This window comes from Mirounga leonina, unplaced genomic scaffold (genome assembly GCF_011800145.1).
Source record: "Mirounga leonina isolate KUSES-001 unplaced genomic scaffold, KU_Mleo_1.0 Mir_92, whole genome shotgun sequence".
Classification (NCBI taxonomy): Eukaryota; Metazoa; Chordata; class Mammalia; order Carnivora; family Phocidae; genus Mirounga; species Mirounga leonina.
In genome coordinates, this window is record NW_023270852.1 from 15,154,570 (window position 1) to 15,169,669 (window position 15,100).

The following is a 15,100-nucleotide window of genomic DNA, read 5'->3' on the forward strand; positions in this document are numbered from 1 at the left end:
CACAGCCACCAGGATCAGGGCATTTCCCAGCAGGATGAGCAGGTAGATTAAGAGGAAAACCAAGGGATGCCTGGGTGGCTCAGTCGGTTAAGCGTCTGCCTTCGGCTCAGGTTGTGATCCCAGGGTCTTGGGATCAAGTCCCGCATCGGGCTCCCTGCTCTGCGGGGAGCCTGCTTCTCCCTCTGCCTCTCTCTCTCTCTGTCTCTCATGAGTAAATAAAATCTTTAAAAAAAAAGGGGGGGGGAACCAAGCAGACAGGGAAGAAGAAGGATTCATGCAGAGATGGAATGCCCCCCAGTTAGAAGACAGATGAGTAGTCCTCTGATCCATTACAGATGGCTTCCATCATGGGTCAGGGCTGGATGTCCACTGTTCTGGAAACCAGAACAGTCAGGGAAACATTAACTAAAATATTCATCTTTTTCTTTTCAACTGTGGATCTCAATCCCAGCAGTTTCTTCGTGTCTAGAATTTCATTGCACAATTAAGAAACCCAGGATGGTGAGAGGTCTAATGAGCAATGCTTGAAAGAGCTGGTCCTGCCTGTTGGGGAAGAGAGAAGGACACCCATGAAGGGCTGTCCAAACCCCACATATGGAATAAGTCTTATAATTAGAACTAACCCATAAGGCACAAAATTGACTTGAAAATTAGTAAATTCCATATAACTAGAGGTATATAAGGCTGGGCCTTTTTGGTTGAAATGCTACAGAGAAGTTTTAATATTAGGGTAGGTGCTAGATTACAAAATCTTTATGCAGTCTTCTAACCCTAAATCCAAAAAAAAAAAAAAAAAAGCAACAGGGGCACCCGGATGGCTCAGTTGGTTAAGCGTCTGCTTTTGCCTCATGTCATGATCCTGTGGTCCTGGGATTGAGCCCTGCGTTGGGCTCCCTGCTCCTCAGGAGTCTGCTTCTCCCTCTCCCTCTGCCTGTCACTCCCCCTGCTTGTGCTCTCTCTCTCTGTCAAATAAATAAATATCTTTTAAAAAAAAGGTAACATAAATGAACCACATCAATCAGATTGTGGAATTTAGTGGGCAAACTTATTCCATCTGAGAGGAAAAGTCTTGAAAAGCATCCATTTCAATTCAAATGTCAATTAAAAATGAAGCCGCTTCTTTGTTAGTTCAGTAGCTCTTTTAAGGGGGTCTCATGGGGTAGCCTAGTTCTTGCCACCATGGATGAAGGAACATTCTGGGTATAGAAATGTTGATGGGACCCTCACCAGACTTTGCCCACTGTTAGCACTAGAATCTTGAGTACAGTCATTTGGCATAAGCCCATCCAGTCCGGGGATCTCTACACGGCAGTTCCTGGATGGAGTTCTTTCGTCTGAGACCTTGGAAAGATAACAAGATCACTGGTTGAGGATGACGAAGCTAAAGCCTGCAGTGAAAACTACATACTTTGCAGTAAAGTTCCCTTGATTCTACCTTCCTATCTCTGAGCCTAAGGCTGTCAGTGGCTTCTGATAGAGGCTTCCAGCTCATGAGCTCTACAGGACTGGTGGGAACACTTCTTTGGAGACTTCGAGAGAACCATTTCTGTACAGCTCTGGATTCGATTCCTCTTCTACATCCCACTCATTCTTGTCTCACTCCATCTGGGCTGGGATGTTGTGTCTCTTGAATCAGCATCCCTTGTCTCTTATATTTCCATTCCCTTGAGGGATTCCCTTTCTGGGCCATCTTATTATGGTATTGATAGGGAGAGCATCTGCCTCCAAGGAACACTACCGACCGCTGTCTCCTTAACCCGAGAATGGCTTCCCTGTCTCTGGAGCTGCTAGTGGGGCCCTCCGTCTGTCTCTGTCTAACTTGGGTGCCTGTGACCTGTCTTTGCATCCTGGCTCTTTGTCATATCCAGGGAGCAACCAGAACTGATTTTCCCAGAGCTGCCTGGTTTTAGTCCTGAAAGTTCCATGCCCCAGGAAATCGCTCTGTCCTCAGCAAACCCAAATGTTGGTTACCCCAGAAGGGTAGAGGTACTGTATGTGACTTTGGGGGAAGGAGTCACTGCCTGAATGGAATCCAAGTTGAAAATGAATTCTCCCTATTGGGAAAAAAACAAAAATAAAAACAAACCAACCTAACCTCCAGGGGCCTTCCATATGTCTTCCCCCTTCTAGCTGCTGCAGCTTGGCAGTTGTTACTCATTAGCCATTTTATGCCCAGCACCCTGGAGCCTTCCTTTCTTGGCCTCAGTTCAGAGGGCACTGCAGAGAACTGGGAAGACTCAGAACCAGTGTCAGGAGAGCTGGCGAATCGCTCCACAGGGAGTCACTCTGCTCCCCAGAGGCGGTTGAAGAAGGTCACCACTCAACCGTGGCCACCCCCCACCCCACCCCGAGACCCGAAGGGAGTCTCTGCAACCCCCGGAACTGAGCTGCGAGAGGTGTTGGCTCGCCCTTTACCTTGACTCGGTGATCGGGGGCCAGGGTATGCTGACATTCAGATCACTGCCTCTCTGTCCCAATCACGGCGTGAGCAGTACCGCTTGGTTTTCCAAGACCACCTCCAGCTTCTCTCTCTCTTAACAAAACCCTTCTCATGTCACAGAATGTGTAAGAGCGGAAAGGGCCCTGCAGATGGGCCAGTCCCCGGTCCTTTCTTCACAAATGAAGAATCGGCAGGGCTGGGGCTGGGGCTGGGGAGCAGGCCTAGGGCAACAGGAGCCCGCTGCCAGGCTTGGTCCTGGAAAGCAGGCCTCTGGGCTCTGGCCTTGGCCTCCATCCACCAAGCCGGGACACCTGGAGAACTGAGAAGCTCTGCTTTCCACCTAGGGAAAAAGAGGCCAAAGGTTTTATTTTCCTCTCTCCCTTTCTTAGGTTGATGTCAGAGACAGCTATAAATTTCTATTTTCTTCTGAGGATGTTTTCCAACAGTTTCAGATGGGCTGCTTACCAAACGGAGGCTCTACATGGCTAGAAAAATGCTCATTTCAAGAAATGCCTTAAGGAAGAGATGGACTGGGCCCAGCTGTGAGGAGAAGGTCACGGTAGCCAGGCCCCACGTCCTGAGCAGAAATGTTATGTGCCCTGCGCCTGGTAAAACCAGCTCCTCAGAAAGCCTCAACAAACATTTTTTAATAAATAAGTTTATGACCAAAACGGTTCACCTGAGTGAAACCCAACTTTTTCCCCTAATGGACTGGTTGGCAGGGTTTTCTCTTTTCTTTTAGCACTGAAAGGAATCCAAACCATGTTCCCTGCGAGTCGCTGCAAGTCTGAGCGGCTGTGCCCTCCCCAGACTGGGCCCGTGGGAACGGCGCGTGCGGGATTTGCTGGGCAATCACAGAACATCAGAGCCAGAAGCCTCCTGAAACGCCAGCTGGGTAGTCTGATCCCCATCTCTCCCCATCTTTCAAATTTAAAAAGCCCAAAGAAGGGGGTGACTTGCTCAAGGTCACACAGGGGTTGGTGGCAGAACTGGGCTAGCAGCCACATATCTGGCTCCTTGCCCAGACCCCCTAAGGGGTCACCTTGGGAGAGGCACAAAAGCTTCCCCGTCTGGAGGCCCAGATCATTCTGGGAGTTGTCATCCATGTTTCCCTCGTTGGCCTGTGGGTTCCTTGGGGCTGGAGATTGGCTGACTCCTCTCTTAGAAAACCAGTGTCTCAGTGGGACCCATCTTGCTTCTTGGTGATTCCACAGACACTGGAGCGTGGCTGTCCCCACAACCTCAGAGAATCCTCTCCAGCATTCCTGCAGGATCAGACAACACTCGACTTTATGGAGACCTCCTGGTCCTGCTCCCTTACTGTTGCTGATAGCAAGGGAGAGGCCCAGAGAGGGGCTATGACCTGGCTAAAAATCACACAGCTAATCAGCAGCAGAACCAGCCTGCCCAGGATGCTATAAATTGGGGCAGAAAGATTTTAGCCCATCTCCCTTCTCTTAGAGCCCTTCTCAAGTGGGGTGAGAGTCTCTACCTTCTTGCCCCCCTAAAGCCTGACCTCCCAGAACCTTGTCCTTTCTTTGGCTCTGACCAGCTCTGGGCATTGCCTTTGTACCCAAGACCTCTGCAGGTGGCCCAGCTCACCTGCAGCCCAGACCACTTCAGCTGCTCCCTCTGCTCCCCAGGCCAGCGCTGCCTCAATGGGGAGAACCAGGTTGGGGCTGAGCCTGGTCCCATTAAACCTCCAGGCCCTGCCCGTCACTAGTCATCTGGGGCTCTCTCCCTCGAGATCCCATTCTGCTGAGGCCCTGAGTAATGTTTTTCTGGGGACTCCCAAGTGGCCGATTAACAACTACCACTGGGCTTTGCTGATATGGAACAACAAGAGTAACAGTCCTCACTGGGGCTCAGAACTCTGTGGTCTGTAGATGTTTTCCCAGCTATTGAGCAAGAACTAGGAGCCCCTTGTGACAGATGAGGAAACTGGGGCTCAGAGGTGGAAGGAATTGCCCCATCACATGGCAAGCCAAGGGCCAGGGCGGATTTGAGGTCTCACATTTTCTCAGGTTAGCCTCTGAGCCAAGGACACACAGAAGGAAAAGTCTGTGAAAATTCTCTATGTAAATGTGAAGTCCGCCCTGTGCTATTGGCCAGGGGATGGGAGCAGGGCTTTGAGTGTTTTGAAGCTAGAGGAAAAAGAGTGACAGAGCAGAGAGCCGCTCCGTTTCCCAGATCTTCACTCTCTCACACTCGCCTGCCCTCTTTTGCTCACTCTTGCTCTTTATCTTAGACACATTATAATAACTCAGGCTAACCTCCTCCAGGAAGCCCTCTGTGATTTCATCTTCCTCTAGCCCCCAGCACTCTTGCTCTCCTCTGGATTAACCAGGCCTGGCTGCCTATGCTGCTTATTTTTAAAATTAGAACTGAGGCTCACTCTTCATTCCCTATTGAATGAAGCTGGCTGTGTGCCGGCTGCCCAATCACAGTGAATCGACATAGTCTAGTAGGGATAGCCAATGACAACACTGACCGGCAATTCTATCCAGTGTGATGTGTACTACTATAGAGTTGAACGGCTCAGAAGAGGGAACAAAGCAGGCTTGCATCATGGAAGACATCGTTTGGGTTGGTTATGAATTATAAGCAGATGAGGAGAGCCCTCCAGGCCAATAAGGCAGGGACAAAGTCAGGAAGGGCTGAAAAAGCAGGAGGTGTGTTCAAGGGGCAGATAGAGGAGCATTTGGGATGCAGAACAGAGGGAGAGACTGGGAGTCTCAAAAAGGGAAGCTACAGAGGTCAGCAGGGGCCAGAAAGAGAAGGAGCTCGAATTCCAGACCGCAGAATAAGAACTCAGCACAAGACATGGGAGAGCCAGGACCAGCCTTCAGGCAGGGGACTAACAATCAGCTGCCTGTTCCAAAAAGATCACCCCCACTGCCACGTGGCGAGTAGATTCTCGTGGGAGAGGCTAGAGGCAGGGAGACCAGCGGGGAGCTGGGTAGCAAGAAGAGGAATAGGGAGAAGTAACAGTATTCCCGATGACGGAAGCTGCTGTCTTTCCTGAGCGCTTACTTGTGCTAATGATGTGCCCAGGTGGTCACCTGCCTCATCTCAGCTCATCTGAGTGGTGGTTTTCATTACCCTTGCTGTATAGACGATGAAGCTCCGAAAGGTTAAGTCACAAAGCCTGCTTTGGCCCCTCCTCTGGGCCCACAGGGAGTCACTGTTAGAATTCTAGCCATCTCAAAGGCCCATGCCTTTTACTACCCAGGATCAGAGAAATCTGCAAGGGGCAAACTGGCCAAAATGTGATAACTGCATATGAAAGAGTCCAAGCATCCTGGCTTGGGTGACAAGGCAGATGGTGGTGGGTGGTGGACAGTGCAGGTGGGAAGACAAGTTTTCGGAGGAAGATGAGGAGTTCCGTTTAGGACGTATTGCATCTGAGGAGCTAGTGGGACATCCAAGTGGGGATGTCCAGCAGATATTTGAGGGTTTAAGTCTGGAGCCCAGGAAAGAGAGAGTTGAGTTGCAAAGACTTGAGGTTGAGGGGGGAGCCTTTGTTTTTACGGAGCTAGGGAGAGAGTGTGGAGCGAGAAGGACAGAACCTTGGAGGAAACCAGCACGAGATGGGGGCAGAACAAGAAGGGTCTGCAAAAGATGCTGAGAACAAAAAGAGAAACGCCCAGAGAGAATGCAGCCATGACGACATCACAGAGGAGCTAGCTCCAAATGGCACGTGCAGCCAGCTGCAGTAAAGCTGCCGATGGGACCAGAGGTTGAGAAGCAGGGAGTGTCCGGGGGGCCCAGCGAGGAAGAGGCCCCTGGTGACGCTGGGCTGAACAGGTCCTGAGGAACAGTGGGTGTGGGAGGTTGGGGGCTGAGTAAGTGGAGAGAGGGGTAGACAGCATTTTCAAGATGCTTGGCTGTGAAGAGAAATGTGTGGTTGGAGGGCCATGAGGGGTCAGGGAGGATTTTGTTGTATTTTTAAACTGGAGATAATTTGAGCAGATTTCCCAGCATTTGTTGGTGGAAATAAGCCAGTAGAGAGGGATGAGAGGAAGGATGGTCGACAGAGGAGAAGAGGAGCTTCTGAGCCCAGAGTCTAGACGTCGTGGTGAGTCAGGTGGGGGAAGGGGTAAAAAAAGGAGGGGTGTAAAAGCAGGTTTGCAGATTTAGTGATGCGGGGCGGGGGGAGGGGTAAAGTCTCATTTCAGACCAGAATGGTGGGTGAATTCAGTGAAGATGTGGAGGTTGTAGGGAGTTTATTCTCTCCACCCAATGGGACCTGGAGCCTGTATAGCGGGGCGGGCTCAGATCTTGGCACCAGACCGGTTGGACTCAAGCCTGGCATTTAGCTTCCTGAGACTGAGTTCCCTCTTCTGTACAATGGGGGTTTGTCCATTGAGTGAGGAGCTCTTGAGTGCAAGCTCTTTGCTCGTGCAGTGCAGGTTGAGAAGAGGTGAAGGGTGCAAGCTGGTGTCGTAAGCATTTTCCACCCAGATTGCCCAAGCCCTGTCCCTCTCTCCTGGGGCCACTGGGATGCCTGTAACATTCACAGGCCAGGCCTCTCCCTCCTTAGAAAGTGGGGAGGTATAGATGTGTCTCCAGGTGGAGCCCGTGCATCTCAGGAACTTTTTTGAGCTCAGAAGAGAAAACAACCCGGCCCCTCTGAAGTTCCCACCCACGCAGAGGCCAGTGGCCACGCCTCTCTGCCCTGGAAAGTCGGTGACACTCTGTCTCCCTGTCTCGCCCCTACCGCTCCTCACTCTCACGGCGTGAAGCTCCGGCAGACTCGAGAGGCTGGAAAAGGAAAGTGCCAAGGAGGAAAGAGAAGGTATAAATACATTCAGGGAGAACCTAGGCTGCCTTGCCAGCTGTGGGCAGGAGGCCATGGAGCTGGAGCTCCTCGGAGGAGAGTCCAGAATCAGGACCCAGGGTTGGGGTCTCCAGCCCTCTCCTCACTGTCACCGTCTTTCCCGCCACCAGGAGGCAGTGATGCATCAGCTTTGGGGGCCTAATGCCCGGGGCGGGGCGGGCGTTAAAATCCGAGCTCCTCCACCTACCAGCTCCGCTTGAGCCAAGGCCTTCCCTTCTCTCTGCTTCTGTCTCCCCCGAGTGAGTGGGGGTAAGAACAGCAGCGCAGTGAGGGTTTAGTGAGATACTCTAGGTGAGAGTATTTTGCAAAATGTGAAGGCTGTGAAGTTTTCTATCGCTGTCCCCTGGATGTCTTCTCCTCTGAGGTTTTGCACCCTGGAAGGCTGGAGGCAGAGGAACTGGCTGATGAAAAGTTCCCTTAGGGTATGGCCAGCCTGTTCAATGCTCACTGACCAGGGTCACATAGAGAACCAGGATATGATCCAGACCTTGTCCATTTTCTTCCTGAGTCAGGAAACACTTGGGGGAGGGGGCAGTTGGCAGTGGTCCTTGCAGGGTGAGTGCTAATTCTGTGACAAAGGGAGGAAGGGCGTTTGACCAGGGGGACACTGCGTGTGTGTGGGTACCAAGACATGAGTATGTGTGGTATGCTCTGGGCGGAGGACCAGGGTAGGTGGGGAGACCAGTAAGGTAGGTCATAGGTATGTGATGACAAACATCAATTTTTAGCTAAAAAGTAAGCTTTGCTCTGAGGAGCAGGGCTGGGTGCCATGAGATTGGGGTTTGGAAAGATCACTCTGGGAGAATGGGGGAGATGAATTAGAACAGGGAAACTGGAGTCACAGAAGAAAAAGGGGACTGCAAGAGTCTGGAAGAATGCGGAATGGACTCTGAGCTAAGGGGGAGAGGGAGGAGAAGACAGGAATGTGAAGGACAGAGAGCTGCCATGGGCTGTGGGGAGGGATGGGGGTCAGGGATGGACCTGCCTCCAGTGAGACTGGGGTTCAGTAGAGGCCTCGGAGGGAACTAGGAGGGGCAGGTCTCCAGGCCAACAATTGCTCTTGCCGAGCCTGAGGTGCCTGGGGGACCCCCAGGAACAGGTGGACATCAGGAGGGTACCTGGGCTAGAGCAGAATCTAGGAATCACCTGCTGGGGCTCACGCTCTTTCTGTTGTGGGAGGGAAACCTGAGATTTGAGGAGGAAAGTGACACACCCAAGGTCATTCAGACGGTGATCAGTAGAACAGGCCTGGACCCCTGTCAAAAGTGCTTAGCTCCGTTCTCAACTCTATTCAAGCCCATGGTTTAGGGACTGGTAGACAGATGACTGAGTCCTCAAACTAGCCCTCTGAGATAGTTAAGTGCCACGATTTGAGCACAAGTTCTGGAGCCAGACTGTCTAGGTTAAATCCTGGTTCTGCCTCTTAACAGCTGCGTAACCTTGGGCACGTCTCTTCACATCTCTGTGCCTCAGCTTCCTCATTTGTAAACTGGGGGCTCTAATGGGTAGTTGGGAACATTAACTGAGTCCGTGCAAGGAAAGTACTTAGAACAGTGATTGGCATGTGATTCATGAATGCCAGCCATATTTATTGTATCCGTTTTATAGTTGACAAAACTGAGGCTTAGAAGAATGAAGTGGGTGGGGTGCCTGGGTGGTGTAGTCAGTTAAGCTACTGACTCTTGGTTTCAGCTCAGGTCGTGATCTCGGCGTCATGAGATTGAGCCCCATGTCGGGCTCTGTGCTTAGAGCGGAGTCTGCTTGGGACTCTCTGTCCCTCTCCCTCTGCCCCTCCTCCCCTGCTCACTCTCTTTCTTTCTAAAATAAATAAATAAATCTTTAAAAAATGAAAGAATGAAGTGACTGTCCAATGCCACATAGCTGGTTGTTGGCAGAGCTCAGGCCTAAGTGACTCCAAAAACTGCTTTGGTTTGCTTACGCTAAACTGCCTTTCTTTGTGGCTATTTCTGGAAGATGGTTGGATGTTTTCAACTCAAGAGACAGGATTCTGCAACCTAAGGACCTTAGGAAATGGGATTCTGTGGCCCTGGGCTGGGATTTGCTAGAAAGATCCACCCCTGCCCTTGCCAGAGACCAGGTCTGCTCCTTTTGGGATATCTCAGGCCTGGTCTCTCCCTTCCCCCAGGAAGACGCATCTGTGTTTCACCCAGAGGACAAAAAAAGGGCAGGCCTTTAAAAAGGACAGCGCCACTTTGACAGTGAGAGTGGTTTAGGCATGAGTGCCAGAACAGTTGGAGCGAGCGAAGCTAGGAAGAGTGTGTGCGGAGTGGGGAGAGTAGGTGTGTTCGGCTGGAACGGGAGAAGGAGAGAACCAAACAAAATGCAAACTGACAATGCTCCACATAAACGGCACTGAGTTAGAGCAGAGGCCGGTTGTGTGTCCTGCTCTGGCCCAGGCTGGGCCCAAACGCCAGACAGAATGCTCTTTGCCCCAGCAATCCCCACCGGAGCATCTGCGGAGGGCCGGCCGGCTGAGATCAGCTGCCTGTGCGCTCGGCTTCCTGCCTTCCCCATCTGCAGGCTCGCAAGCCCATCAGGGAGGAAGTGACTCATCTTCCTAGATGAAGCATGCAGCATGCTTCCCCGGCAGCTGTCATAAACTCTGTCCAAGTCCCAGAAATGAAGCCCAGGGAGTAACGGGCCCTCGGGTTTCTGTGCATCACCGGCGCCGTGCTGCGCATGCGCCCTCCGGAGCAGGTGCCTCAAGAGAATACAATACTGGTAATGCTGATTGAGCCCCGATTACGCACCCACCAGGCACTCTGCGAAGACTGCCGCTTATGAGCCCCATCCTGTGGATGAGAACACAGAGGCATCAAGAATGAAGTAACACACGGATATGGGACTTCCCTTTGGGAAGACGAAACAGTTGCGGAGACGGATGGTGGGGCTGGCTGCACAAATCTGTGAATGCACTTAATGTCCCTGGATGGTACACGTACCATGGTTAAAAGTGTAAATTTTATGCTATGTCTATTTTACCACAATGCAAAAAAACTTCCAAACAAGCAGAGGAGTTACCCAGCTACCAAGTGGAGAAGCCAGGAGTCATGCCCAGTGGTCCTGCCCCAAAGCCTTGTCCTTGACCATCCGCTATTTTGTCTCATTTGCAAAGAGGAGATACTGATCTGAGAGACAGGGGCACTTGCTCCCGAGGGCGCTGGGGAGAGCAGGACGGGGCTGAGTTTTAAGCAGGGAGGGGCATGGTCAAATGTAAGGGTTGACAAGTTCCCTCAGGCTGGAAGGAAGATGGGCTGGTGGGGGGTGGGGGAGGAGGCTGGAGCAGGGCCCAGGCAAGAGCCTCTGGTGGTCTGGACCAAGGTGGGGCCGGCAGGATGAGAAGAACGGGGCGGGCTTGAAGGACTTGTGGAGCGAATAGGCAGATGTGGAAGGGAAGGGAGAGGCAGGGGCAGGCTGTGACTGCTTTCGCTGGGCTCCCCGCCCCCGCCTGTCCACTTCAGCCTCCTGGGACCGTGGGCCTCTGCCCCCTTTCCCTGATTGGAGGAGCCTCGGAGGAAAAGCCTGGGGCACAGACCTGCTCTCTGGCCCCCAGGGGGCAGTGTTGCAAAGTCTTCTGAGCCCTTGCTTCAAACTCCCTGCAGTCAGGGACTGGGGCTGGCTCCCCTCCGTCTCCTCTCCCAGCCTTTACTGCATCCCTCCCTCACGTCCTCTCTCCCAGGAGCCAAATTATTAATAACCATAATCCCTCATGTCCCACACCTGACACTTTACAAAAGCAGTGGTACATCCATTAGCTCACATGGTTCTTCCCCAAAGACTGGGGTGAGGCAGAATGAGACCCTTCTTTTTATCCGCCCCTCCTCCCACCATTTTCTAAGGAAACTGAGGACCAGGCAGGAAATAGGATCTGATGGTGGCAGAGCCAGGGCTGGGAGCCATGGGCCAGCCAGCCACCCAGTCTGGACCCCGTGAGAGGGTATAGCCCTGCAGTGCCCATAGAATGACAGCTGCTAACAAGGGCCCCCCAGCCAGCCTGCAGAGCCCTAACTTTGCCCTTGAGCTCCCTCCCACCTCAGGGGGCCTTCCCGCGGGGTTGTCTGTCAGGTCAGACCTGCCATGATTTACTTCCTCCTCATCCTCTGCTTGCAGAATTACGAGAGTCACCCTATTACCATCGTCACTCTATTAATAATGGCTCATTATTAATGCTCAGCTCTTAGAACTTAGCAAGCGCTAATCCATCCATTAGCTCCTCTGAGCCTTATGACAGCCCTGAGAAGGTATTTCACAGACAAGGGCACTGAAGATCAGAGAGGGCAAGTGACTAGCCTCAGGTCACCCAGCTAGGCCTTGGGAGAGATTACAATCAAGGAGAGGTTGTAATCTCGCCCAAGAGATTTCAACCTCCTATGCACATACCAAATTGAAGATAGGGCGAGATGGTTGAGGCTTATTGCGACTTTGCCTCAAGGGGTCCTGTTATCTTGATTTTACAGATGAGGAGATAGAGTCTCAAAAATCTTACTCCATCTGGATTGACCTGTCTGATGCCCAAGCTCATGCTCTTTCTGGGGCCTGGGTCTGCCACTTTCAGGGAGGGATGCAGAGTTTCTAGCATAGTACATATTCTCTCCAGCCTGGAGGGAGAACCTGGTGGGAGGTGGATGCCGTTGGACCCAGGGGAAGGCTGCTGTTGGGGCAAAAGGGCTTCCCAAGGGGGAAGCTCTGGGGGAGTGTAAGCTGTAGAGAGAGCATGTTGTGTGAGGCTGGGTGGGCTGGAGGAGCCAATGGCTGTGCTGAGCCAAGGTGGCCCGGGCTGAGTGGCCAGGCCACGCACCCACCTGCCTGCAGACCTGTGCTTCTCCTCCCATGATTCGGAAATTTTCTGTGTCTTGATCCAAGAGCTGTGCCAACAAAGAGGGATAAAATCCTGAACCCTTGGCAGGCCGGGGTCTGTTTCTCATCCACCAGAGAGAGAAACTGAAGCCTAAGGAGAGAGACCTGTGGTCTCTTCAGGCCTCGGTCTCCCAGTCGGAACAAGGGAAGGATTGAATGAAATGTGCTCCAGTTTCCTTCCTGCTCTGACCTTCTGGGTACCATGCGTCCATCTTTGCTGTCCTTGGCTCAGATCCCGGCCCCTGCTGTCTGTTTGACTTGTAGCTCTGGGCAAGATACAAGGACTCTCTGAGTGTCAGGGTCCTCATGGGTGAAATAAGTATGACACAGCCCTCCTCGAGCACATTAAATGAGCCATGCATGGGAGCATGGCTGTGTAGCTTGGGTTCCGACCCCAGGCAGCGTCTGGGGGTGGGGAGAGCTGGAACTCTGACTGAGGTCCTCACTTGTCTGCCCAGCTGAGGGCTCATTTATAGACATCCGCTCCCTGGCTGCCAGGCTGAAGGGAAGTGGGAGCAGAGGTGCTGAGATGGCAGTTTGGAGCCTTTTTCAGGAAGGAGCCTCTGGCTACTCTTCCCCTTGCTACCCCGGCCTCCCCATCTTCTGGGCCTTCTCACAGTGACACTCATGACAGTCCCGAAGGTGGGAGGTGGGAGGTGACGGTCTCCATTTAACAGATGAGAAGACTGAGACCCAGAGAGGAGAGAGGACTTGCTGCAAATGCCATAGCTAGTTACTGACGGAGCTGGGACAGAACTGAGGTCTCCAGTCCGGAGTTCAGCACTATTCCATTACACCCAAATTCAGATAGTTCTATAAAATGAGGAGTGTCCTATTTTTCTGGGTTTGCAAACCTCCTACATGGATTGACTTAAAGAAGGGAAGGACCTGGGTTCTGCAAACAGCCCAAGATTTTATGAACAGCATCAGGCTCGGCATGAGATGCAAGACCGCACGCATCATGGGGCCTCAGAAGTTCTGCGAGCCATGCTGGGCTTTGCCAACAGCGTGGGACTCTAAAAAAGGCATCAAGTTTTGCAAACTATGGGAATCTGCAGATGGTGTTGCAATCTACACACACCCTGGGGCTCTGTAAAATGCACGGGGTTCGGCAAACACCATGTTGGCAAGTGGTAAAGCAGGGGTGCAAAGCAGGTTGGTTGAACAAGCTGAGGCTACCCATGATGGGACGTCACTGAGGGATTAGCCCAAGAGCCCCCGAAGGCCTGTTAGCCTAATTCCCAGAAGCTGCTGGGTAGCTGACCCTTGTTCCAATTACATAGCTGAGTTCAGGAATATTCTCGGACCAGGCTACGTCAGCCTGGGGAGGCCGAGGAGATAAATGAAGATCACTCATGTCTGAGGTTATTGTATGTTCCACACCTTGGGGAGCGTTGTGCATTGTTTCACTCAAAGACTGATGAGCTGAACTTAGCCAGCCAAGCTGGGCCCTGACAGGTACCCAGAGCAATCCACGTATAGAATTTTTCAGCCTCTGAAGCCAAGATGGAAGCAACTGAGTTTCCAGAAAGCCTAAAGGGACCTTCTCACTCTTAACCATGCACCTGCAATTTGGAGTCTGAAGGTGGCCCCTCTGCCAGTCTCTGCGAAGACTCGCACTACTGACTTCAGTCTGAAGGATTTCAAGAAATAGAACCAATTTGGTTTTCTCAAGCAGGAGCAGGGCCTGGTCTTTATATCAACCTGAGCCAACTATTGACCTTTCCTAGTATGGTGGTCACGCATCACATTTCTGGTTTCTCAAAGACAGTTAGGCAACGAGTATCTATGGAGGGCCACTATGTGCCGGGCTGCACATTGATTATTTCAAAGACTCCCCGCTTCCCACCAGCTCCCTCATATAGCCCCTGGGAGCCAAGTGGGGTCCATGGATATTTCCCTTATCACTGCACCCTGAAAGTTGGATTCCAAATCCACATCCCCATTTCGTGCAAAGACCCTATTCCTGGAACTGGGTCAAGTTCACTTCTGTATCTTGGATTTGGGGAAACCCAGAGGTCTTCCTCAGAAAATGCAGCCTGGGTAGAGGAAAAAGCCTGGTTCTAGCACCAAAGATTCAGACATGGCCCCACCACCTACTAGCTGGGTGATCTCTGGGCAGTTACTGAGACTCAATGTCTCATCCGTAAAATGGGGGAATAAGCACCTGGCCTACAGGGATGATAGACCCAGTAGGGCCTCACGTGCAAGTGCTGAGCAAGCTGGAAAAGGCAAACCGGTATGTGTCCTCTGCTGGCCTGTTCTGAGACCTGCCTCTGTGGCTTCCTTCTCTGAGCTCCAGGCCTTCAGGCTTGGCTTTTTTCTTGCTCGCTGAACTTACACAGCAGCCCTACAAGTGAGGGGCCAGCTGTCCCTTCTTTAAGGATGAGGGAAATGATACTCAGAGATGCAGAAACTTGTCTGAGACCATGTAGCTGGCTGAAATGAGACCCAGGTCTGTCTGGCTCCAAGGCCTCCATCCTCAGCCTTCAGTCCAGAAAACTCTTGAAATTGCAGATTTGCCCTTCTCCTCCCCGACCCTCTCCACCAAGATGGAGCTCCACTTCATGAGCTGTTGCCATGAGTCCCTCAAGGAGGCTGGCCATTGTGAATCCTGGTGAACGGACTTACTCCTTGCTCTGGATCCTCCGAGCTCAGAGAGGAGATGGGGGTTTAGTGAGAAGGGTTGAGATATTAAGGGGCCAGGGATTCTGGGAAGGGGGACCCTGGGGAAACAGGGGCTCTCTATGGGGCTCATGGAGGGTGACAAGATGTGATGGGGGACAAGAGCTTGGTGGGGGACAGATTGAGAATGGGAGTGCAAGAGGAGACTGGAGAATCCAGACTGAATGAGACCAGGGCTTGGGGACCATCAACATTCCTTCTGCCCGCCACCTCTCTACTGCTAATGGAGGAAGAGAAAATATCCAGGGGAATGCTGA

At 52.1% G+C, this 15,100-nt stretch overlaps 1 long non-coding RNA gene across 1 annotated transcript; it reads right to left on the reverse strand.

Annotated features, from left to right (window-relative positions):
* Positions 1-1,018: 1,018 nt before the first annotated feature.
* LOC118004286 lies at positions 1,019-3,398 on the reverse strand. Its single transcript, XR_004677524.1, has 2 exons — positions 2,416-3,398; positions 1,019-1,341 (listed from the first exon to the last, which is right to left on the reverse strand). It is a non-coding gene; the product is annotated as an uncharacterized LOC118004286 (long non-coding RNA).
* Positions 3,399-15,100: the final 11,702 nt, after the last annotated feature.